This window comes from Mauremys reevesii, linkage group 4 (assembly GCF_016161935.1).
Source record: "Mauremys reevesii isolate NIE-2019 linkage group 4, ASM1616193v1, whole genome shotgun sequence".
In the NCBI taxonomy this organism is placed as follows: Eukaryota; Metazoa; Chordata; order Testudines; family Geoemydidae; genus Mauremys; species Mauremys reevesii.
The window spans coordinates 13,030,449-13,051,546 of NC_052626.1; the positions used below are offsets into that span (position 1 = coordinate 13,030,449).

At 45.0% G+C, this 21,098-nt stretch overlaps 1 protein-coding gene across 2 annotated transcripts in view; it reads right to left on the bottom strand.

Annotated features, from left to right (window-relative positions):
• The window catches only part of RTN1 (reticulon 1), a 189,105-nt gene that overhangs the window by 122,671 nt on the left and 45,336 nt on the right, over positions 1-21,098 (bottom strand). The window contains exons 1-2 of one of the 2 annotated variants that reach the window (XM_039536275.1): positions 20,150-20,523; positions 19,943-20,047 (exon numbers count right to left, since the gene is read on the bottom strand). The exons of the other annotated variant lie outside the window; for it this stretch is intronic. The gene's annotated coding sequence lies outside the window, so the exon portion shown is untranslated. Of the gene's footprint in view, positions 1-19,942; positions 20,048-20,149; positions 20,524-21,098 lie in introns of those variants that run through there. 2 annotated transcript variants of the gene reach the window in all.

The following is a 21,098-nucleotide window of genomic DNA, read 5'->3' on the forward strand; positions in this document are numbered from 1 at the left end:
GGACCATCTTCACTTCTACTGGAGTTGTTTTGTGTGACCTAAAGGCACACTATGGTAGGGTGACCAGATGTCCCAATTTTATAGGGACAGGCCTGATATTTGGGGCTTTTTTAATATGGGCTCCTATTTCCCCTCAGCTCCTGTCCCAATTTTTCACACTTCCTATCTGGTCACCCTACATTATGGTAATTTTTATGTTTTAGTGTTTGCCTTCCATTGCCCTCCCATGCATAGGTGTTAAAATGGTTGCTTTCTTTTATCAGCTCATTTGCAATATTTCTTTCTACATGCTGTGCTGCACACCTGAGTTTATAACTATTTGTCTAAAATCTAAAACAGTAATTTGAACAGACTTTGAGAATACTCCCTTAATCAACCTCCTGTAACAGGCCATTGGCTGTCCAAGCCCAGCAGTATATCGTCTATACAATATTGTTTTAAGACCACTGAGGATGCTCTATCATGAGTAGAGTTGGGTGAGTAATGAATTTTTTTGATTCATTGGCAGTTTTGAAAAGCAAAGAAGAAAACTGTGTCGAGTTGAACTGAAACCAAATTTTTGCAAAATTTGCAGCAAAATCTCAAAGTTTAAAATTTTGTTTCGGGTAAAAAAATGTTAAACTTATACAGAAATCAAAACATTTCATTTGGATTTTGAACATTTTAAAAATGATTTTGAATTTTTGAAACAGAAGGACATTCCAAGCCCCCACAACAAAACATTTCAATTTCCCCAGATTTTGTTGATTTGGGAGTGGTTGGGGGAGAGAAGAAAGGGAGGTCTGAAATGAGCACTTCAGCGACATCTACACACATTGGTGACCTTTGTTACCAAATCTGCATTTTTTACCAAAAAAAACTTTGGCCAAAAATTTCACTCGGCTCTAATTATATGAGCAACTTTTGTGCATGTTGATGGCAAAGAAGTAAGTGCTTTTTAAATGCAATGCTGGGGCCAATCATGATCATGCACCTGAACATCATGATACCAATTGTGGCAGCAAATTCAGAGGTGTCATGGTGCAGTCAAAAGTGAAAAATCTTTGTTTAAAGGTTGTCTTTATGGGATGTGCATATATTTGTGTAACACAGTAACGGAGGACAGGAATTAATATTCTTTTAGCTGCAGCAGGCCCCTCAAATGACATTTACATATTCTTTTTAATTTAACTTGAAAATGATGAGCTGCACACTCATTTTCAGGATATCATAGCTACACAGCAGCATATTAAAAGAAAAGGGGAAGAAGAACCATACATCCATTCCTTGAAGTGGTTGCTCCTTTGTAAGGAGAATGTGAACGATAATGTCCTTGAACCAATGTCTGACAATTACCAATATTAGAGAGACAAGGTGGGTTAGGCAATGTCTATTACTGGATCAACTTCTGTTGGAGAGAAAGACATGTTTTCAAGCTTACACGGAGCTTTTCTTCAGGTCAATGATCATTCTCCTGTGGTTACATAAAATGAGGGGTTCCAATTCTGAATTACTACGATGGAGCACGACATTCCAAGCATATGACAGAGATTATGCATATAATGGGAAGGGAAAATATGGTGGCAGATACCCTATCCTGGAAAGGAAGTTCTAACCTACTGCCTCCATTTCAGCCAGTGGCTAACCCTACTGAAGCTTTGTGAGGAGGAGAGGTGTGACATTAAGAACAATTCAAAGGCAGAGGGCCAGGGGCACCTTGATATCTGGTAATGAATTGCAATTGGCTTAACCAGTTCAAGTGTACCCCAATTCTTTAATGTCATGAAACGAATCTGATAAGTGTCGTGCAAGGTGTCAATGAAAAGCTCTGACTCACTGGTTATAAATATCATTGTGTAATTAGGTGAAAGCAACTGATGCAAAGTTATGGACATAAACTGAAAATGTGTTTGCCAGCCAAGCAGGAGTTACCCCACCCTAGACAAAGGAATGTGGTTTGCCCACCTGGGAGTTACTTCCAAAGTGTTTCGAAAGACAATGAAAATGTACATTGCATAAACAGACCCATCAAGCTAACAAGGGGTGAGGCATACATCACACTATCATGGCGGGGGAGAAGATTCATTCAAATGCATGGGAGGGGGCAGAAATTAAATAATTTGCATTTTAGCAGACAACTCCATGGGAGAGGAAACAGCAGCAGATCACTTCCTTCACGACAGACTCCATGTTGCCTATCTCAGTTGGAAATAGACTTTCAGCTGGAGGTATCCCTCGGAAGAATCCATTTCAGTGGTTCATTGGACTATAAATGAGAGGGGCAAAGAAACCACAAATGATTTATCTTTTACCCAAGAAGACCAAGGTACCAATCCTTTGACTTTTGGGGACAGATTCTGACCCAGGGGTTTGGTCAGCCATCTTGCTGGAAACGAGCTGAAGATTTTACCTTGAACTAAGTTTAGATTGTTAAATTTTAGTTACTAAAAAGCATTTTCTCCCTCTTTCTCTTGTAACCACTTCTAACTTGACTCTTTATACTTGTACTCGCTTGCAGTCTCTTTGGAATTAAATGAACTTGCTTTATTTTTAAATCTAAACCAATCCAGTGCTGTGTTTGAACTGAACTGTTTGGGAACTCCAGTTAAAGTAACAAACTGTTGGATATTGATTCTTTAGAGGAGCAATGACTGGGCTGAACATTTCAGGGCACACATTTTTGTGGAAATTCGGGGCTGAGGAGGGTGTGGAGTCACCGTACGAGTTGGCTGAAGAAGAGCTCTCCCTAACCTCAACAGCTGGTCTCTCTCACCAAGAGAAGTTGGTCCAATAAAAGATATTACCTCACCCACCTTGTCTCTCCAATATCCTGGGACCAACACAGCATAAGTGCAAATGTCTGTTTGAGTGGATTCAGTCCAATCTCATCTCTGTTAATATGGCTTTTAGTGATTAGAAGCTAAAAGTAACATGCACAATAGCCTGCAGAGAAAGAGACCATTTACGGTGTTGGTTTTCGGTTGAATTATTTGCACACAACGAGGAACTGAACAAAATGAATTTTGTGTGTTTGCTTATTACTAAAGGCAATTTTCTCCTATCATTCTTGCATGTCAGATCTAGATACTTCTGGAGAGAATGATTCTTCCCTTAATACTTGGGATACGTAGGTGAAGCAGAACGTCTGCTCTGAGATCCAAATGCACAGAGCTATATGCAGTTCTAAATTTTGTCCTGTCTTTATTCTCTACACTGCTTCCTTACCACTGCTCCTCTATCACCAGAGTTCAGGCAAGCTTCTGAGTAGATACTTTTAGCCATTCGCCCTCCAAAAGGAACATCACCGGCTTTAAAAAAATCAAAATACACCCTGTTAAAAAGAGTACTCAAGAAAGTAGTCCATCAATTTTAATGAGACTATTTGTGTAAATCCTGATCTTGCTCCCCTTGAATGCAATAGGAGTTTTGCCACTGACCTCAGTTTTAGTAGGATCTGGGCTTAAGGAAGGACTACGCATGTGAGACATGGTTGTCAGGACTGGGCCCTGGAGAGAGCCATAACAATTGGTAGCCACAGAAGAGAGACCAAGGATTAGGTCAAGGTGCTCAGATACCACAGTGGCTACAGCAATCACTGTACCTAGATAAATAGGACTGCAGAGGCATGGAGATTGAACTACCCTCTCATCACTAGGGATGGTTCTATCTTTGGACAGGGCAGCGTGGGGAAAGGTTGCACTATTTCTGCCTATGGGATAGCATTTCTATGGATAAATACAGGACCTCGGTGTCCAGAGCTGACACTTCAGCACTTTTCACCAGCACTCAATTGACACCCACTGGGCCAGATTGCCGGTTGGTGGGAGTCAGTGTAGGTTCACAGATTTCCAGGCCAGAAGAGACCATCTAATCTGACCTCCTGTATCAAACAGACTGGAGAATTTCACCCAGTCATTCCTGCATCAAACCCATAACTCCTGGTGAAACTAGAACATGTCTTTGAGAAAGACTCGATTTTAAAGTCAATGGAACTATGTTGATTGACACCAGCTGAGGATCTGGGTCAAAACATTTTTTTTTTTTAAAAGAACACCTTTTAGAAAATGAGAAAGAATTTGACTTGACTAAGTAACTCCAACAGGGAATTCTGTGACTAAGCAGCACAAGATCGGGACCTCAGCTACATTTGAAAATCCCTTTGTTCTAATTCCATTTTCTCATTGATTAAAATGATTTACTATTCAATTTTCAAAGCAAAGACAACTAAACATGGTGTTGAATTAAGTGCTTTTCCGGCATGGTGCCAAGAGTAAGTTAATGAACATAGTACCAGGGCCGGCCTTAAGGAAAATGGCACCCTGGGTGAACTTTCTTTGGCACCCTTTAAGTACTGCTCCCCAAGTAGCAGGCTGCCGTTCAGCAGGAGAGCAGCAGTAGGTGGAGCGTTGATGGTGTGGCAGGTGTCATGCTGCCGGGAGGGTAGAGGGGACGCATGTGAGTATCTCGCTCCCGCCCTACAGATCCCTTTATCCCCTCCCCCTGCCACCCAGCAAGGCAAAGCCCTTCTGCAGCCTCTTGACCATGGCAACCCCCCGTCCCCAACCATGTCAACCATCCATAAGGCCGGCCCTGAATAGTACTGAGAATGGGTCACACAGGAAAATAAAAGCTATTTTCCGATGAATAATACACTAAGCTACAAATGGCTAATTTTTTAATCAATACGAACATCCACTCTACTGTCCTGTAACATAAATTCTAATTTTTATGCTAGGCTTTAAATATTACATGGAAACAGAATTTTACATCCCATTACTTTTTAACTGAGAAAACATTTTTTCCAGGCCTGTCATTGGAGTTTAACTTTGCAAGTGTTTTGTTTCGAGAATGTGGAAGTTGGCCTCATCAAAAATAAATAATTAATTGATCACAATAGAGGATAGTTTGGATTACCAAAAATGTCATTTTACCTAACAATAAATATTAATGACACACAGTTAAGGTGTCATCATTAATTAATTGTCGATTGTCTGTTTCCGCTCAGTACAACGTACCACCATTTCCAAATGGATGTCTATTTCTCTTCTGATTCTTCTTTATTTCCATCATTATTCCAAATCCCGTTAGCACCTCTCAAAAAACCCCCATCACATCCTCTACTGTCACTTGCTAGGAACAGCTCACTAAGGCAAATGCAGATCATCCTGAATTATTCCCAATGCATTGGCTCAAATGCTGGAGGACTGTCTGCTTGTCAGTGCTGACATGGTAGAGACAAAGGGCTGTTTGTTTGAGACAAGATATGCTACTTAGTGCCCTGGGCATGCATTGAGGAGGTAATGAATGCACGCTCTGGGTAGATGAAGCTACTTATTGCTTGCAGGCTCACTCTTTCCAACTGCAGAGATTCAGTAAGCAGTTGTTTGCCTCACTTCGCTGAAGAGACCAGTCAAACCATAAGCACTTTTGCTGAAGAAAATTAAATTCTGATTTATCTTGTGGGGATTAAGTATTTTTTTTTTTTTTTACACTAAAGAGCTTCATCATAATGTGAAAATACACTCTATCCCTCATCCCTTTACCATCCACTAGCAATTCACCTCCATTTGCATTTAGGAGACAGACACTCATTTCAGATCTTAAAGATACGAGGCCAGATCCGCAGCTGGCATAAATCGGCATAGATCCATTGAAGTCCATGGAGCTACATGGACTAACACCAGTTGAGGATCTGGCCTGGTGACCTCTTTAATACTAAAAGCTGGAATAACTTTATCTGCCTAATTTCTTGCTCCTTGGAATAGCCTTAGTTGTCTGTAAGGCTGAGCTTGTATGTGCAGTGAACACTGTGAAAAGCCACCCACGGCAGTTACACTTACATTTTAGTTGTGGTAGTTCCAGGGGCAGCTCTAGACATTTCGCCGCCCCAAGCACGCGCTTGGCGTGCTGGGGCCTGGAGCCGCCCCTGGGTAGTTCCCATTCCAAGTATAGAAAACACCACAACTATGACTGAGGTAAACACCGCTGTGCAGCACACGTTCAGTGTGTAGCAGCAGGCACTGTGTACTTGTTGTGTCTTTGCTCTCTACACAACCTTAAGAATGTGAAGACCCTCCCCTCCCCGTCCCTCCCGGCCATGGCTGTTTCTAAATAACTCTGTTTCCTAATAATATGCAAACATACAAGGCCCAGCTACACACACACAGCTGCTGCTCTGTTAGGCTCTTGTGGCTTCTGCAATAGCAGACATGGAGGCCTACAAGAGAGCTCCCAAATGATTTACAGGGATAATGCCATAGCCCATACACCTCTGTATGCTAAGAAGCAGCGGATTCCTTCACCCCATTAAAACACTGTGGTGGTCTATTGCACTCTCTCATTATCATTAATGGGAGTCATTTAGTCATCACAAGGGAAGAGTATGGACCCGAGGAATGAACATTAGGTAACTTGATGTTGTGAGCTCTTCAGGGCAGGGACTGGCTCACCCTGTGCGTGTGTACAGGGCCTACTGCTAGGGAGCCCTGATCCTAATTGCAGCCTGCAGGATCCAGTTAATATAACTAATACTAGAGGATGCTATGGTGAGATGACGGGGCCCTGTCTGCACTGCAGCTTCCGCCATGGCTACCACGGGTGGAGCAGCACCAGTGAAGAACAGCACTTACAAGTTCTCCCAGCGTAGATACGTGTGACAGGGCGTAATGGTCTTTTAGTGGCCCTTGGAGATGACCCCAAAGGCCTGTCACCTCCTATCTTGGAAGCGTCCCTAAGAGGGGGCCTTGCCAAGCCAGACAACTGCCGGGGTTCTCACAGAGTTAATTCCCAGCTGGAGCTCAGAGGTAGCTGAGGGAGGCACAGGCCCACCGACTGGGAGGGGGACAAAGGGGTCAATTTAAAAGGGCCCGGGGGTCCCTGGCCACTGCCACTGCTGCAGTAATAGTGGCGGCGGCTGGGAGCCCCAGGCCCTTATAAATCACCTGGGCAGGTCACAGGGCTTCTAGGTGTGCGCAGGGTGGTACCGGTGGCAGCAAAGGCAGCCAAGCAGGCATGTGGAAGCCCTGGTTGTGCTGGAAGAGTGTGTCCAGCAGCGCAGCCAGCAGCTCCCTGGGCACCAGCATCAGCTCGGCCCACTGACTGTTCTGCCCTGGGGCCTGGAATTGCTGGCGGTGGGCCTGGGGAGGCACTCCCATAATTAGATGATGCTAAGCTTATGTAGGTTCAGAATCTTAAAAGAAGGGTGTTAGTGTCAGAGGGGAGACAAGGAGGTGGTGCTGATCAGAAGCCCCATCAAGGAGCTCTGGGGAAACACATGAGCTACGCAGTCTGGACTGGTATCAGAGGGGTAGCCGTGTTAGTCTGGATCTGTAAAAGCAGCAAAGAGTCCTGTGGCACCTTATAGACTAACAGATGTATTGGAGCCTGAGCTTTTGTGGGTGAATACCCACTTCGTCAGATGCACCTCTGGACTGTAGTCTTAGTCTTTCTGAGTTTACTGCTTGTAAAACAGCATGGAAGGAATGTGCAGCTGTAGGCTTCTGCCAAGTGAGTGTCCGTTTGGGTTAAACCAGAGCCCTGAAATACAACCCCAACTCAGGTTGATATTATGTTCACACCTATGTTCAGGTGAATTCCTTTGTCTTGTCATTCCACCCTACAATGCACTGTAGAGCCTCTCAGGGAAACACCTGCAAATAATACTCACAAGGAACTCTGGAGAAAGTTACACAGCAAATACACAGTCAGCATTCAGAGTAGCAGCCGTGTTAGTCAGCATTTTCAACGGTGTGCTCAAATTTTTACTGTTATAATTGATTTATTTGCAACATGCAGCATTGTACTTCTCCCCTGTACACAGGGGGCAGAGCGTCTGTATTCTGAAAAATGCCCCACAAGTCACTAATGCAACAGCATTGTCCAGGTGGATTCAACTTCCAACATTTCCCTGTTTGTACAATGCCATCCAACTGGGCAGTTGTGCCGGTGGCTGGTTTATTATGGCCGCAAATTCAGAGCGGATATAAAACATGCTTAGGGAGTTACACATCTGAGAAAAGGACCAGATCCTAAAACCCTTATCCCAGAAAAAAAACTTCCAGTGAAGTCAATGGCATTGCTTATGTTCTGTGTGCACCCTGTGATAAGGCACAGAGAAATACATTGCTGAGGTCCAGAGAAGGACCTTTTTGCTGATATATCAGGTGCTGGCCATTGCCAAGGAAACTGGGTAGCTGGATGAATGGTCTAATGCTGTTTAGCAATTCCTATGGTGTGTAATAACTGAGATATTAAAAACTTTTACATTTAAATGGTTATTTTCCAAGTCTGAATTAACCCAGGAATGCTAATCTCTCCAAAAACCGAATAGACTAAATACCATGCTGCTTTAATGAGCTCCTGCTTTGTATGCGCCAGCACTATCGCTCTGTTGTCAAAATGTGCTTCTGCTTAATTAGCACCCACTGTTCATTCTGTTTTGATTGTGTATCTCAAGGTAAAAATAAGAAGGCAAGGCCATAAAGCTGGCAATGCTCCTTCAGGAGTGCCCTTAGTTAGGATTATGGACAGACCCTGGGAGGAGACCCTGGCATAGAGGAGAAAAGCTAAAGAATCATAGACAGAGACAGAGAGTTGGACCTGGTCATTCATTTTTTATTATTTTTATGGGATCTCAGGCTTTGGGTCTAGGAGTCACAGGGAATTTCCTTTTCTTTAAAAGGGAGCGGGAAGGACAGCTGCTTCTCAAGATGAAGAAAAGGCAGCACAACCATCCGTTCAGATTGTCGTATAGAAGGAGGAGGATATAACATCAGTGATCACACTGCCTCTTCTCTCTACTACAGCTGGTCTGAAATCCCTCCCCTGACCCCAACATTTTCAATGAAAAAACAAGTTGTCAGTTGTCCATGGAAATGTTGAGGTTTTTAATGAAAACTCTAAAACTAATGTTTTCAGCCAATATTGTGATGAAAAAAATGACACTGTGGAAAACAGACACCTTTTGTGACAAATCTAATTTGGTCAAAAACCTACATTTTTGACATAAAACAGTTTCAGTGAAGAGTTTTTGAGCTGCTCTCCTCCCTACCCTGTTCTCCAACACCATCACTTCTGTTCTCTGTACACCACCTCCATCCACATCACCAAGCACCTTCTCCTCTCCTTCACTTTAATGCGTCACCAGCACATTCATACTGGCGTTGGTGAGGGGACACCAGTAAATAAACAAACCCGCGCACCTCCGTTTTCATCTTCAGATATCAGAGGGCTTTCAAGGTGGGGCATCATTGTCTCTATTTTAAAGATGGGGAAGCTGAAGAGCACACAGCAACCAGGGGAAATGCAGGGAGGAGAACCCAGGAATCCTGAATCCCACTCTTCATTTTGTAGGAAAACTGTCCATGACTTGCTGGGGCGCTTCCACAAAATGGAGGAAACTGGAAGTCAGATGTTCTCCCCCATTTCATAAGAATACTGAGATCACTGGACTGACATTTTACAGCATGTCATGTTAATGCAATACATGAGACAGGATGAATATGAAATTGCAGAACCACAAACTGTGCTATGCAACATTGCTTAAATCAGCTTCTGTACCAGATGACTGGAGGATCGCTAATATGATGCCAATTTTTAAAAAAGGCTCCAGAAGCGATCCTGGCAATTACAGACCAGTAAGCCTAACTTCAGTACCAGGCAAATTGGTTGAAAGTATAGTAAAGAAGAGAATTATCAGGCACATAGGTAAACATGATTTGTTGGGGATGAGTCAATGCAGCTTTTGTTAAGGGAAATCACACCTCACCAATCTATTAGAATGATTTGGGCGGGGAGTCAAACATGTGGACAAGATTGATTCAGTAGATATAGTGTTCTTGGACTTTCAAAAAGCCTTTGACAAGGTTCTTCACCAAAGGCTCTTAAGCAAACTAAGCAGTCATGGGATAAGAGGGAAAGTCCTATCATGGATCAGTAACTGGTTAATAGATAGGAAACAAAAAGGTAAGAATAAATGGTCAGTTTTCAGAATGGAGAGAGGTAAATAGCAGGGTCCCCAAGGGATCTGAAGAGGGACCAGTGCTCTTCAACATATTCATAAATGATTTGAAAAAGGTGAACAACAGTGAAGTGGAAAAAAAAATCACTCAAGATAGTTAAGTCCAAAGCTGACTGCAAAGAGTTACAAAGGGGCCTCAAAAAACTGAGTAACTCAGCAACAAAATGGCAGATGAAATTCAATGTTGCTAAATGCAAAGTAATGCACATTGGAAAACATAATCTCAACTATACATACACAATGATAGGGTCTAAACTAGCTTTTACCACTCAAGAAAGAGATCTTGGAGTCATTGTGTATTGTTCTCTGAAAACATCTGCTCAATGTGTAGCAACAGTCAAAAAAGCTACCAATGTTAGGAACCATTCAGAAAGGGATAGATAATATAACAGAAGATATAATGCCACTTTATAAATCCATGGTACACCCACACCTTGGATACTGCGTGCAGTTCTGGTTGCCCCATCTCAAAAGAGATATATTAGAATTGGAAAATGCACAGAAAAGGACAACAAAAATGATTAAGGGTATGGAACAGCTTCCATATGAGGAAAAATTAAAAAGACTGGGACTATTCAGGTTGAGAAAGAGACAACTGACGGGGGATATGACAAAGGTCTATAAAATCATGAATGGTGCAAAGAGTTATTTATCCCTTCACATAACGCAAGACCAAGGGGGTCACCCAAAGAAATGAATAGGCAGCAGGTTTAAAACAAACAAAAGGAAGTATTTCTTCACACAACGCACAGTCAACCTGTGGAACTCATTGCCAGGGGATGTTGTGAAGGCCAAAACTATAATTGCTTTAAAAAAATGAGTAAAGTTCATAGAGGATAGGTCCATCAATGACTATTAGCCAAGACGGTCAGGGACACAACCCCATGCTCTGGGTATCCCTAAGCCTCTAACTGCCAGAAGCTGGGAGTGGACGACATGCGGATGGATCACTCAATAATTGCCCTGTTTTGCTCATTCCCTCTGAAGCACCTGCCATTGGCCACTGTTGGAAGCCAGGATACTGGGCTAGCTGGATCATTTGTCTGATCCAGTGTGGCCGTTCTTATGTTCTAGTATGGTAGCAAACCCTTGTTGTTGGAGCCCATTTCAAAGGACGCAGTGACAGTGCTGACCCCAGCTTTGCAAAGGGGAAGGAGCTTGACAGGTGTCTGTATGACACTAACAAAATATGCCTGTGCAATATACAAAATCTCCTCATCACAAAGCATAAGCAGCCACTAAACACATGTTAAAATGTAACAAAAACATCAGTTCACGATGGGATGGCATGCGGGCACCTTGCCAGCCTGATAGTGCCAGACAGGCAGAGAGAATTCAGATTCCACTGGAAAGCAGTGGAATACAAGGGTGGCCCAACTTGGGGGGGGGGAAGATTGTGCCCCCACAATGGAAATATTCAAGGGGTGAATCTAGGTTTCCACCCCCTCCCCCATGTTTTCCATCCTCACTGCAAGCCAAGTATGTCCCCTCCCTGCACACAGCACTGGGGGCACAATGTCATGAGCAAGACCTGGAAGAGGAACTAGAGCAGCTGCAGGAGATCGGGCCAGCAGCACCCCGGGATGATGGGTTTTCCCCTTTTCTTTTCTTGTCTATAACGGTAAAGCTCACTTCTCCACACCTCCGAAAGACTCCGAATTTCCAGCCCTCTCTAATTATTTCTGTATTCCCTCAGTCCTGCTCTCTTGCATCGCCATAAGTTTCTGGTGAAGGAGGACATGATTGTACCATGGAAGCAGCCTCTCTCGAGATATCAGGCCTGTTCTTCTGAGGCAGCAATGGGTATTCCTAAGTACATCGTAGCATAGGCAGCGTGATCCAGTAGTAAGGGCACTGGACTGGGTCACAGGACACCTGGGGTTCTCTATTGCTGGTTCTGCCTCTAACCCTCTGGGTGACCACAGGCTAGGGTTGCCAACTGTCTAATTGCACAAACCCAAACACCCTTGCCCCGCCCCGCCCCTGCTCACTCCAGCCCCGCTCCCTCCATCACTTGCTCTCCCCCACCCTCATCACTTTCACCAGGCTGGGACACAAGTTTGGCATGTGGGAGGGGTGCAGGCTCTGGGAGGGAGTTTGGGTGCGGGAGGAGGCTCAGGGCTGGGGCAGGGGGTTGGGGTGCGGTAGGGGATTGAGGGTGCAGGCTCAGGCCGGGCAGCGCTTACCTTCGGTAGCTCCCAGAAGTGGCGGCATGTCCGGCAGTGGTTCCGAGGCTCAGGGCAGACATGTGGCTCTGTGTGCTGCCCCTCCCTGCAGGCACTGCCGCCACAGCTCTCATTGGCTGCGGTTCCCCATTCCAAGCCAATGGGAGCTGCAGAGTCGGCACTCAGGGCAGCAGCAGCATGCAGAGACTCCCTGGCTGCGACTTCTGCTAGGAGCCACTGCTGGACATGCCACCTCTTCCAAGAGTGGCACGGAGCCAGGGCAGGTAGGGAGCCTGCCTTGGCCCTGCTGTGCCACCAGATATTTAGCGGTTTACAATCTCCTGGATTGGCTTCAGTAGCCTCCGGGAGATCGAGCCTGATTCCAGGAGATTCCCAGCCAAAGTGGGTGGGTTGTCAACCCTACCTCAGGCAAGTCACTTTCCCCCTCTGTTTCACCTCCCATGATGTCCTTATCTATCTCTCATCCTCTATTTAGACTATAAGTTCTGTGGAGTAAGTCTCTCTCTTGCTATGTGCCTGTGTGGTGTCTAGCACAACGAGGCTCCCTTCTTGATGCAGCCTCCAGGGTCAGTGTTTCTCAAATGCAGCCACCAGGGGCTTTTCTTGCCGCCACAGCTTCCTGGGTGGTGATTAGGAGGGGGGTGCAAAGCAACAGCCCCTCCCCTGGGGCTGCCAGCAGGGGCTGGTCCCTGGCCCCTTCAGGAGCCACAAACACTGTAGGAGCAGACGGCCAGTGAGAATTCCCGGGGGTGGTGGCAGGCACACACAGTAGTGGCCCACAGCCTGTAATGTGACTCTACAGAGGTGCAAAGGTCTGCATGAGTACAGAGGGGTGGGGCTAGGTGTGTGAAATACACATGAACACATGCCGCCTTCCCCGCCCCCCACAGTGTAGTCTTAGGGCTAGATCAGACTCACCATGGCAAGAGTGATCCAATCTAGCCCTCAGGGAGCTCTATTTTCCTGTCTAAGCTGTGATCGTTTTCCAAGTAGTTGTAACTCTCTCACTGCACATTCTCTTTTCACCACCTCAGCAGCTATGTCTTTGCCCTAAATTACTAAATAAAGGCACAGAAAAATTAAAGCCAAAAAAGAGGTCATGAATTTTTGCCAGTTTCTTGGTGCAATTTCCCTCAGGGCATTTAGAAGCACCAATAACTGCCTAACAAAACACACTGTGGATCACTAAGCAAATATACAGTAGCGTAGTCATCTCTTTTCACAAATCCCTGGCTATAATTAATGATTAAAAACACACATTGTGAGGAATTGTTATGTAACTAAATGGATGCGGTACAATAATCACTAATATTGCCCCCCTCCCCCCCAAAGATCTATGATGTTCAATTTTTCTTACATTTCAGAGTCTTTGCTTTGAATCTCCACGTAATTATTTGGGGAAAGTGGAGATTTGTATAACTGCAGGCACCAAATAAACTAGTATTCCTGAGAGTGCAGAAAACAGAGCAGCCCTGCATTAGGCCATCACATTCCCTACATGGTATGTCACCACTCTGCACTGAGATGCAGAAAGGATGGAGATGGGAAGGTAAGATAGAGCTGGTAAGTTGCTCATTGATCCAGTAATCACAATAGAGCTGGTAGTTTCTTAAAGACACCATGTCTTGCTGACATGGCTGGAGGAATCTGCTTCAGCATTGATGTACTGCCAGGAGGACAAGGAGCAAGGCCTGTACGCTGCCCTTCAAAATACACCTGTGCAATCTCTGCAGAAGTCAAGCGGGAATCACATGCATGAGTACAAGCGTGGTGTCTGGCAGCATAAGACCATGAAAGGCCAAGTTTTAATGATTGGAGGAGAGAGCAATTTATTGAGTTAGGGCCTACAGGGTATGTTCCAACAGAGCCTGAAATAGTTACTGAATTTGACTCTGGCATTTCAAATACACAGCAAAGACACTACATTTTTTAAATAGCAATATATGTTCTATACAAAGTGTATGCAATCCACTGGAAATGCACAAGTGCCATATGCAGATACACTAAGTAGATGACTGTTTACATACTCCAGAGCATCTTTTTTGCTCAATAAGCAATAGCAGGACTTTGCAAAGGGGATTAGCACATCTATTAAACTATCTGACTGTCAACCCCTTCTTCCAAAAGTGCTCCCCTCACCTCCTCCTTTTTGGTAGCTCTGGCAACTATCCTGGTATAACTCTACAGCTGAGGCCACATTAGCTCAATGGGGTTTGAGCATATCTGGTGTTCTGAAAAAATCCAGTTAAGATTTAGAATGAATAGGTAGGCAAACACCAGCAGTGTATTATGGTAAACTGTTACTTTATGGGAACCAAACACAGTATCTGACAGGAGCAGCACTCATTCAGCTGGAGTCCAAACCCCATTTAGCCCAAGTCTCAGTATGTGTTATATTATTTGGGTCATTGTCTAAAAGGGACAGAAAACAGAGGATGTGATTAGTGACCTTAAACATGCTTCAGGCATAAGAATCACTGTGTTACAGTTCAACGTAACTAAGGGCTTGTCTATATCATGTGGCAAAGCATGCCAGAGGGATGCCATTTGTAAAGCATACCAATGTGTGGCCCTGTAACTGCCTGGTGCAGACCCTGGTGGTACACTCTAAAAGGTACCTAGTTCACATTAACGTGGTCCTGTTATGGATACACATACACACAACTTTGATGCAGCCAGCCCATTGTCCTCATCAATTATCTTTGTAAGTTCACTTGCATTTCCCTACCTCCAGGGCAAAGAGACACAGATGCATTAGGCTTGATTTACCACCATAATTAGACTTCACACTAGATATGTATAATGTATGAAATGTGATAGCTACTATCATTTACAGATGCTACTGCATTCTATTTGCAGTAGGTATTTATGAGCAGCCTCTTCATAGACATCTGATGACGTCCAGATCTAATGATGTCCACATCAGTAGTTTCTGCAAGGAGAGACATTGAGGTCTTGCATAACAATGCTTTTTAAAGACAGTTGCAGAAATCAATTAGTGCGCAGGCTGGCAACAAAACAGTACTTGTTAGTGCTTCCAATCCACACCATTACTTTGTCCTCTGACTTTGCCCCAAGAATATATAACCAAGAGAAGACTTCTTTTCATTCAGTGAACACGGAGAGTAAACAACGTGGCAGCATTAAGACAGACATTAACTGTGCTCTGGTGTCCTTTAAAGGCTTTGAGAGCCCTCCAATGGGTGTTGTGAAGTGGAGCGAGCTCCAGAGAGATGCCATAAAAGATGGCAAAGTTATCCTGAAACAAATATCCTGGAGAACATACTGAAAGATACGAGCAATAGGCTGAAAATACCAGGTAAATGGGGCCTTAAAGCCTGAGACCCGTGTTTTCTGATGATTTTGAAATGTTTAGCATGTTTGTGAGCCACACTTTAATATACTGGGCACACTATTATCTCTTATCATCATCAATGGTGTGTCACCAATAATACAAATGATTATTTCCTGTCATCTTTAGAGACCACAGCTGAGTAGAATGCCATCTGCCTGAACAGTACACAAAACAAACTGAAACTTTATCCTCAGCAGATTTGGCTTGCTGCAGCGGTTCCAGAAAGCAGACAGATGGAGAGCAAGAAGAGGAAGCTAAAGAGTAAAGTGAAGTGCACCAAAGGAGGAAAATCTCATTTCAATTGTTACTGGTATTGTAGTAATGTCTAGAGGCCTCAGCCAAGATCAGGGCCTGATTTTGGTAGGCAGTGTACAAACTCATAATACAAAACAGTTCCTGCTCCAGCGAACTCTCAATATATTTAGAGAAAGGGGGTGGGGGAGACAGGCACAAAGGGGTGTAGTGACAGGACCAGAGTCCTAGTTCTGCCACTGACCTGTTCTGTGAGTAGAACCCCAGTGGTCTCCATGATAGGCCAGTATCCTAGCCAGGGTACCACACTGCCTCTCATAAAGCTTCTAGAACAGCAAACAGGCCTCTCTTTACCTTCCATGGCAAAGCAATGTGTGGCTATGATGTGAATTAAAACAAACCAACCAACCAACGATTCTGAACATCATTAATGCTAGATTTATGCCTGGCGTAAATAGCTCTATTCAGGGAGTGTCTAAATTTGAGGCATTAGACGAAAGATAAAAACTTAAATATAGGGGCAAAAGGGCAAGGGGAGATTAAAACATCTGTTTATTTTGTATCGTTTCCCTCCTCTAACGGTAAATATCCTGTAAAGCATTCCCAGGGTGAAATCCTGGCCCTAATGAGTCAATGGGAGCTTTACCATTGACTTCAGCAGGGCCAGGATTTCACTTAAGAGTAGAGGTCTGGATTCTTTGACTAAAACACTCCCTTTCCTCTCTGCTCTGTGCACTGGCTGGCCTCCAGGAGGTTTCATCTCACTGGGTTCGTACCTATGAAGTTTGTGAAGTGCTGGGGATGAAGGGTGCAGTATCAGGCTATAAAGCCACTCCACTGTGACTTTAACTAGGTTTCTGTCCACTGGTGTTCATGATTATCAGTGGACGATCCAGTGGAGGCGAGGTCTATGGTATAAATATCTGCCAGCATAGCTATGTCGCTCAGGGGTGTGAAGAGAGGTACCACCCCTGACCAATAGAGCTGCAATGGCAAAAGTCCCTAATGTAAACCCAGTTATAACAGCAAGAGCAGTTTTGCCAATATAGCTGATGGGGCTTGGAGGGGGTAGTGGGGCAGGTTTGGAATATACTAAACCATCAAAAGTGCAGGTTTGCTGATATAAGCTGCGTCCATACTAATGTATAGGCAAAGCACTCCTAGCGTAGACATGCCAGAACTGCTCACAGGAAGCAGGAGGACATTAAAATGGTCTTCTAAACAGGAATGTTTCAAGATAGGCCATTCGTGCCCCTCAAAGCTCACTCATGGAATGGAATGTCAGTGATGAGACCAGCACTTTAAGCACTAAAAATAAAGCAGATTGTTCACCACACTTGGCCTGTAAGTGGGGGACACGTGAAAATAAATACATCATGCGGAGGCAGAGAGGAAGAATACTATTGATCTTCACAGGAGAGACGCAAACAGTGTTTGCTGCAAGACTGTAGTGCTGCTTGCGTTTCCATTTGTGTGTGTAAATACGAGAAAGCAACAGCCTGCAGAAGAGCTTTGAGTGCGTGGGATGCAGCACAGAACTAGCTGTAGCTTGTTTTTTTGTTTTTTTTTTTAAACTGAGAAAGAATAAGTGAGTTGGTAACACCAAGGGAATTTTAGCACATGTAACCCTGTCACTACAGAGCTGGATTCTTGCTTGGGTGCCAAATCAATTCATTTATCTTCCTATTTATACTGTGTTCACTTCAGCAAGTATCCCTGTTCAGCAGAGGCTCCCTTTGTCAATGTGTTGTGGGTTAACGACACTTGTGTCTAACTGTCTATACTTCACCGGTGACTAAAGCTAGAGCACACTCTCTAACCCACTGTGGACCCGGGAAGCGCTACTGATTGGAGTTGGTCAAAACACAGAATTTCTGTTTCACTAGCAAGTCTGTCAAAATCTATAGGATTTTTTTGGGAAAAAAAAGACTGGTTTGGTTGAAATGGTATTTGCTGACAGAAAACTTTTTACAAAATGTTCCCAACCAGATCTATTGTTGAACTCTTAAATGGCTAGACAGGAACACCAGGTGCTCTGCATTCAACACACCAGTGCTCCTAGGAGTTCATCGTAGGTTGTGTTTTGCTCAGTAACAGGAGTAGCACAGTAATTATTTTTATGTTGTTGTTCTACATGACATACAGTAACTTCCCCTTTGTTCTCGGCCATGCTGGGTTGTAGCAACCTATATTGCTTTCTGCAGCAGCATCAAGACAACAGGACAACCAAAGCCTACTTTGTCACCATGAGACACACTTTTAGGCCTCGGAACATGAGTTGATTGTATTTTTGACAATTGGTCAAAATAGAATTTTGAGCCATGGCTTCTAAAGAGAAGAGAGCTCTAAAAAGACAACCTACCACCCCGCTATTTAAACCTTGAGTGTACACACACACACACACACATTTCACTTAATTGGGACTTACATATTATTAGCAGTACCGGATATGGTCAGACTGTTAACTCTGAATAAGTTATCCAGCAAATTAAGCCCTTTCAAAAACTTCAAATTGATCCTGATTTGTGTGAATATATTTGTTATTTTCCAATAGTCACTGAGTCGCATGGTATTACCATATATACTCATTCATAAGCTGAATTTTTTTAGTAAAAAAGGGAAGCATCAGAGAAGGGGGTCGGCTTATGAACGGGTATAGAGAGGGAGAGGTGGGACGCCGCTCCTCCCCACAACGGAGGGAGCAAGGAGAGGCCGCAGAGACAGAAGGGAAGAGGCGGGGTCAGAGTCTCTCCGCTTCTGGCCACGCTGCTCTCCCCGCAGCCTCGGAAGCAGCTGCAGCTCCGGGGCTGGCAGGCTGCAGCCCTGCCACTCAGCCCCGCCCCCCAGAGCAGGCTGTGGTCACGCTGCCGGAGCACACTGCAGCCGTGCCACCCGGTCCAGCCCGCTGGAACATGCTGCGGCCGTGCCGCCCGGTCTGGCCCACTGGAGCAGGCTGCGGCCCTGGGGGGTCCTGCACTAGGGGTAGGGTCATGTGGGGGTTGGTCACAGGGGTTACGCCCCTGACTCCCAGCTTCTCCCCCCCCAAAAAATTTCCCCACCAGTTGCTGTCCCGGCCCGTCAGGGTAAGCAGCTGGCGCACCAGGACACTTTGTTTACTTAGGTTTACCTCCATGCCTGCGGACGCTCGAGGTAAACAAACCATCTCGGACCACCAGTGGCTTATCCGGATGGCCTGGGAACCAACGTTTGCTGACCCCTGAATTATAGAGTCGGCTTATGAACGGGTTATAAAAAATTTCCATTTTTACTTATCCATCTTGGGGGGGTCGGCTTATAAATGAACTGGCTTATGATCGAGTATATAAGGTATTTCTGCTCCCTGCCTGGATGACAAGAATAATGAATGAGTTACGAATAGCACGGGCAACCTTTGGCATGCGGTCCTGGCAGGCCGGGCTGGTTTGTTTACCTGCCACATCCGCAGGTTCGGCCGATTGCGGCTCCCACTGGCCACAGTTCGCTGCTCCAGGCCAATGGGGGAGGCAGGAAGCAGTGGCCAGCACATCTCCTCGGCCCATGCCACTTCCCGCAGCCCCCATTGACCTGGAGCAGCCGAACCTGCGGACGCGGCAGGTAAACAAACCGGCCCGACCCGCTTACCCTGGTGGGCCGCATGCCAAAGGTTGCCGATCCCTGGAATAGCAAATGCTCCTGAAATTGCTAAAAATCCCCTGTTCAAATGAAGCCATTGCCCAAATACTGTTGGGAACATGAACCTGGTTTCCCAATATGGAACAATAAGGGCTATGAACACAGCAAAAGCAAGTGTCACTGGAACTTGAACAAACGCTCATGATGCAGTTTCGCCCCAGTATTCTACCAGCTCTATTTTTAAACACAGAAGTTGCCAAAGAAGATTTAGAGAAGAGCGTGCTCACTTTGTCAAATCCTTCCCAGCTCGTGCCATAGAGCAGAAGTGGATTTGATAAAGATGTTTCCAATGTGTTCTCTCACTCCTGTGTGGTGAGGAAAAAGAAAGACTGTCTCAAGGACTTAGCACACAGGATAGTGAGGTGCAAACTCTTGGGATCTACCCCTGACTGTTGCCTACTCTCTCTAGCACTGGGCAAGTCACTTAACTTCTCTGCCTCCGTTTCCCCAACTGAAAAATTGGAAATAAGATTTACTTACCTGTTACTCAGGGCAGCTGTGAGGATTAGTCCGTGAATGTCTGAAGAGCAGAGCGTGAATTACTACTAGGATTAAACATGTGACAAGACCGCAGAACCACACGAACTAGGGGAAAAACATTGATTTTAAAAATATTAGAGCCTCAGAAGGGCTGCAGAAGTGAGCTTGTAGCTCCACCCCCCTCACTCGCACACACACACCACTCACTTCCAGGGTAGTTATGGGCTTGATGCAGGAACCATTTGGTGATCTTCTCTAGCCTGTGTTATGCAGGAGGTCAGATTAGAGGATGAGAATGGTCCCTTCTAGCCTAAAGTCTATGAATTTCCATCCTCTAACCCCTCCAGCCCTAAACAGCAGCAGATCTTTTCTCCTTCCTCTCTGTTCTTTTCTTAGTTTCCCCCACCCATGGTATGGGATAAAAGAGTTGGGGAGGAAGAGAAGGTCTGTCTGTCTGTCATGCCAGGGGAGACAGAAGCAACCCCACTTGTCCGGGCTGCTCTGTGAGGATCCTGGGTGCCATTATCTTATAACGGGGGTTTTGCTATATCCTTCAACTCCACTGACTTCAGCAACTCAACAAGAGACTTGTTCTGTGATGGAGCTCTGTAATAATAGAGACCCAAAGCAGCACCCAAGTGGGTTGTGATGTCACAAAAGCCTTCGGTGGGATTCATTCCATGACAATTTCTGCAGCCTGTTTGTTGGTGCTTTTTTAATATATGTGGATCCAAGTTGATCAACCCCATTTTTAAGTTTGAAAACGTTGAAAAAAAAAAAAAGTTGTGACTGCAGCCCCCCATGTCAGAGGAGTAAGAAGCAAAAGGGTTAAATAATCAGTACTAGTTACAGAAAATGGGCCCAAAAGCCTAGAGTAAAGCAGGAAGGGTTTGGCCCATGTTGTTTAAGAATAAAGGCAGAGGTTAAGGTGTCTGCTTTCCCCTGTGTGCACCTAGGTAACTCCCACTAACTGGTTCAGTGCTAACGTACCAGAAGGGTCAATGAGATCCCTCGGACATCCCCTTTGACAGTTGCTGTTCCATGACATTTCAAAGACCACCGCCTTGTTCTTCCCACACCCGAAAGGCATGGCAGGAACGGGCCATGAAAGGGTGAAGTCACAGAGAGCCAAGGCCCCGAAATGTATACCAGGCAG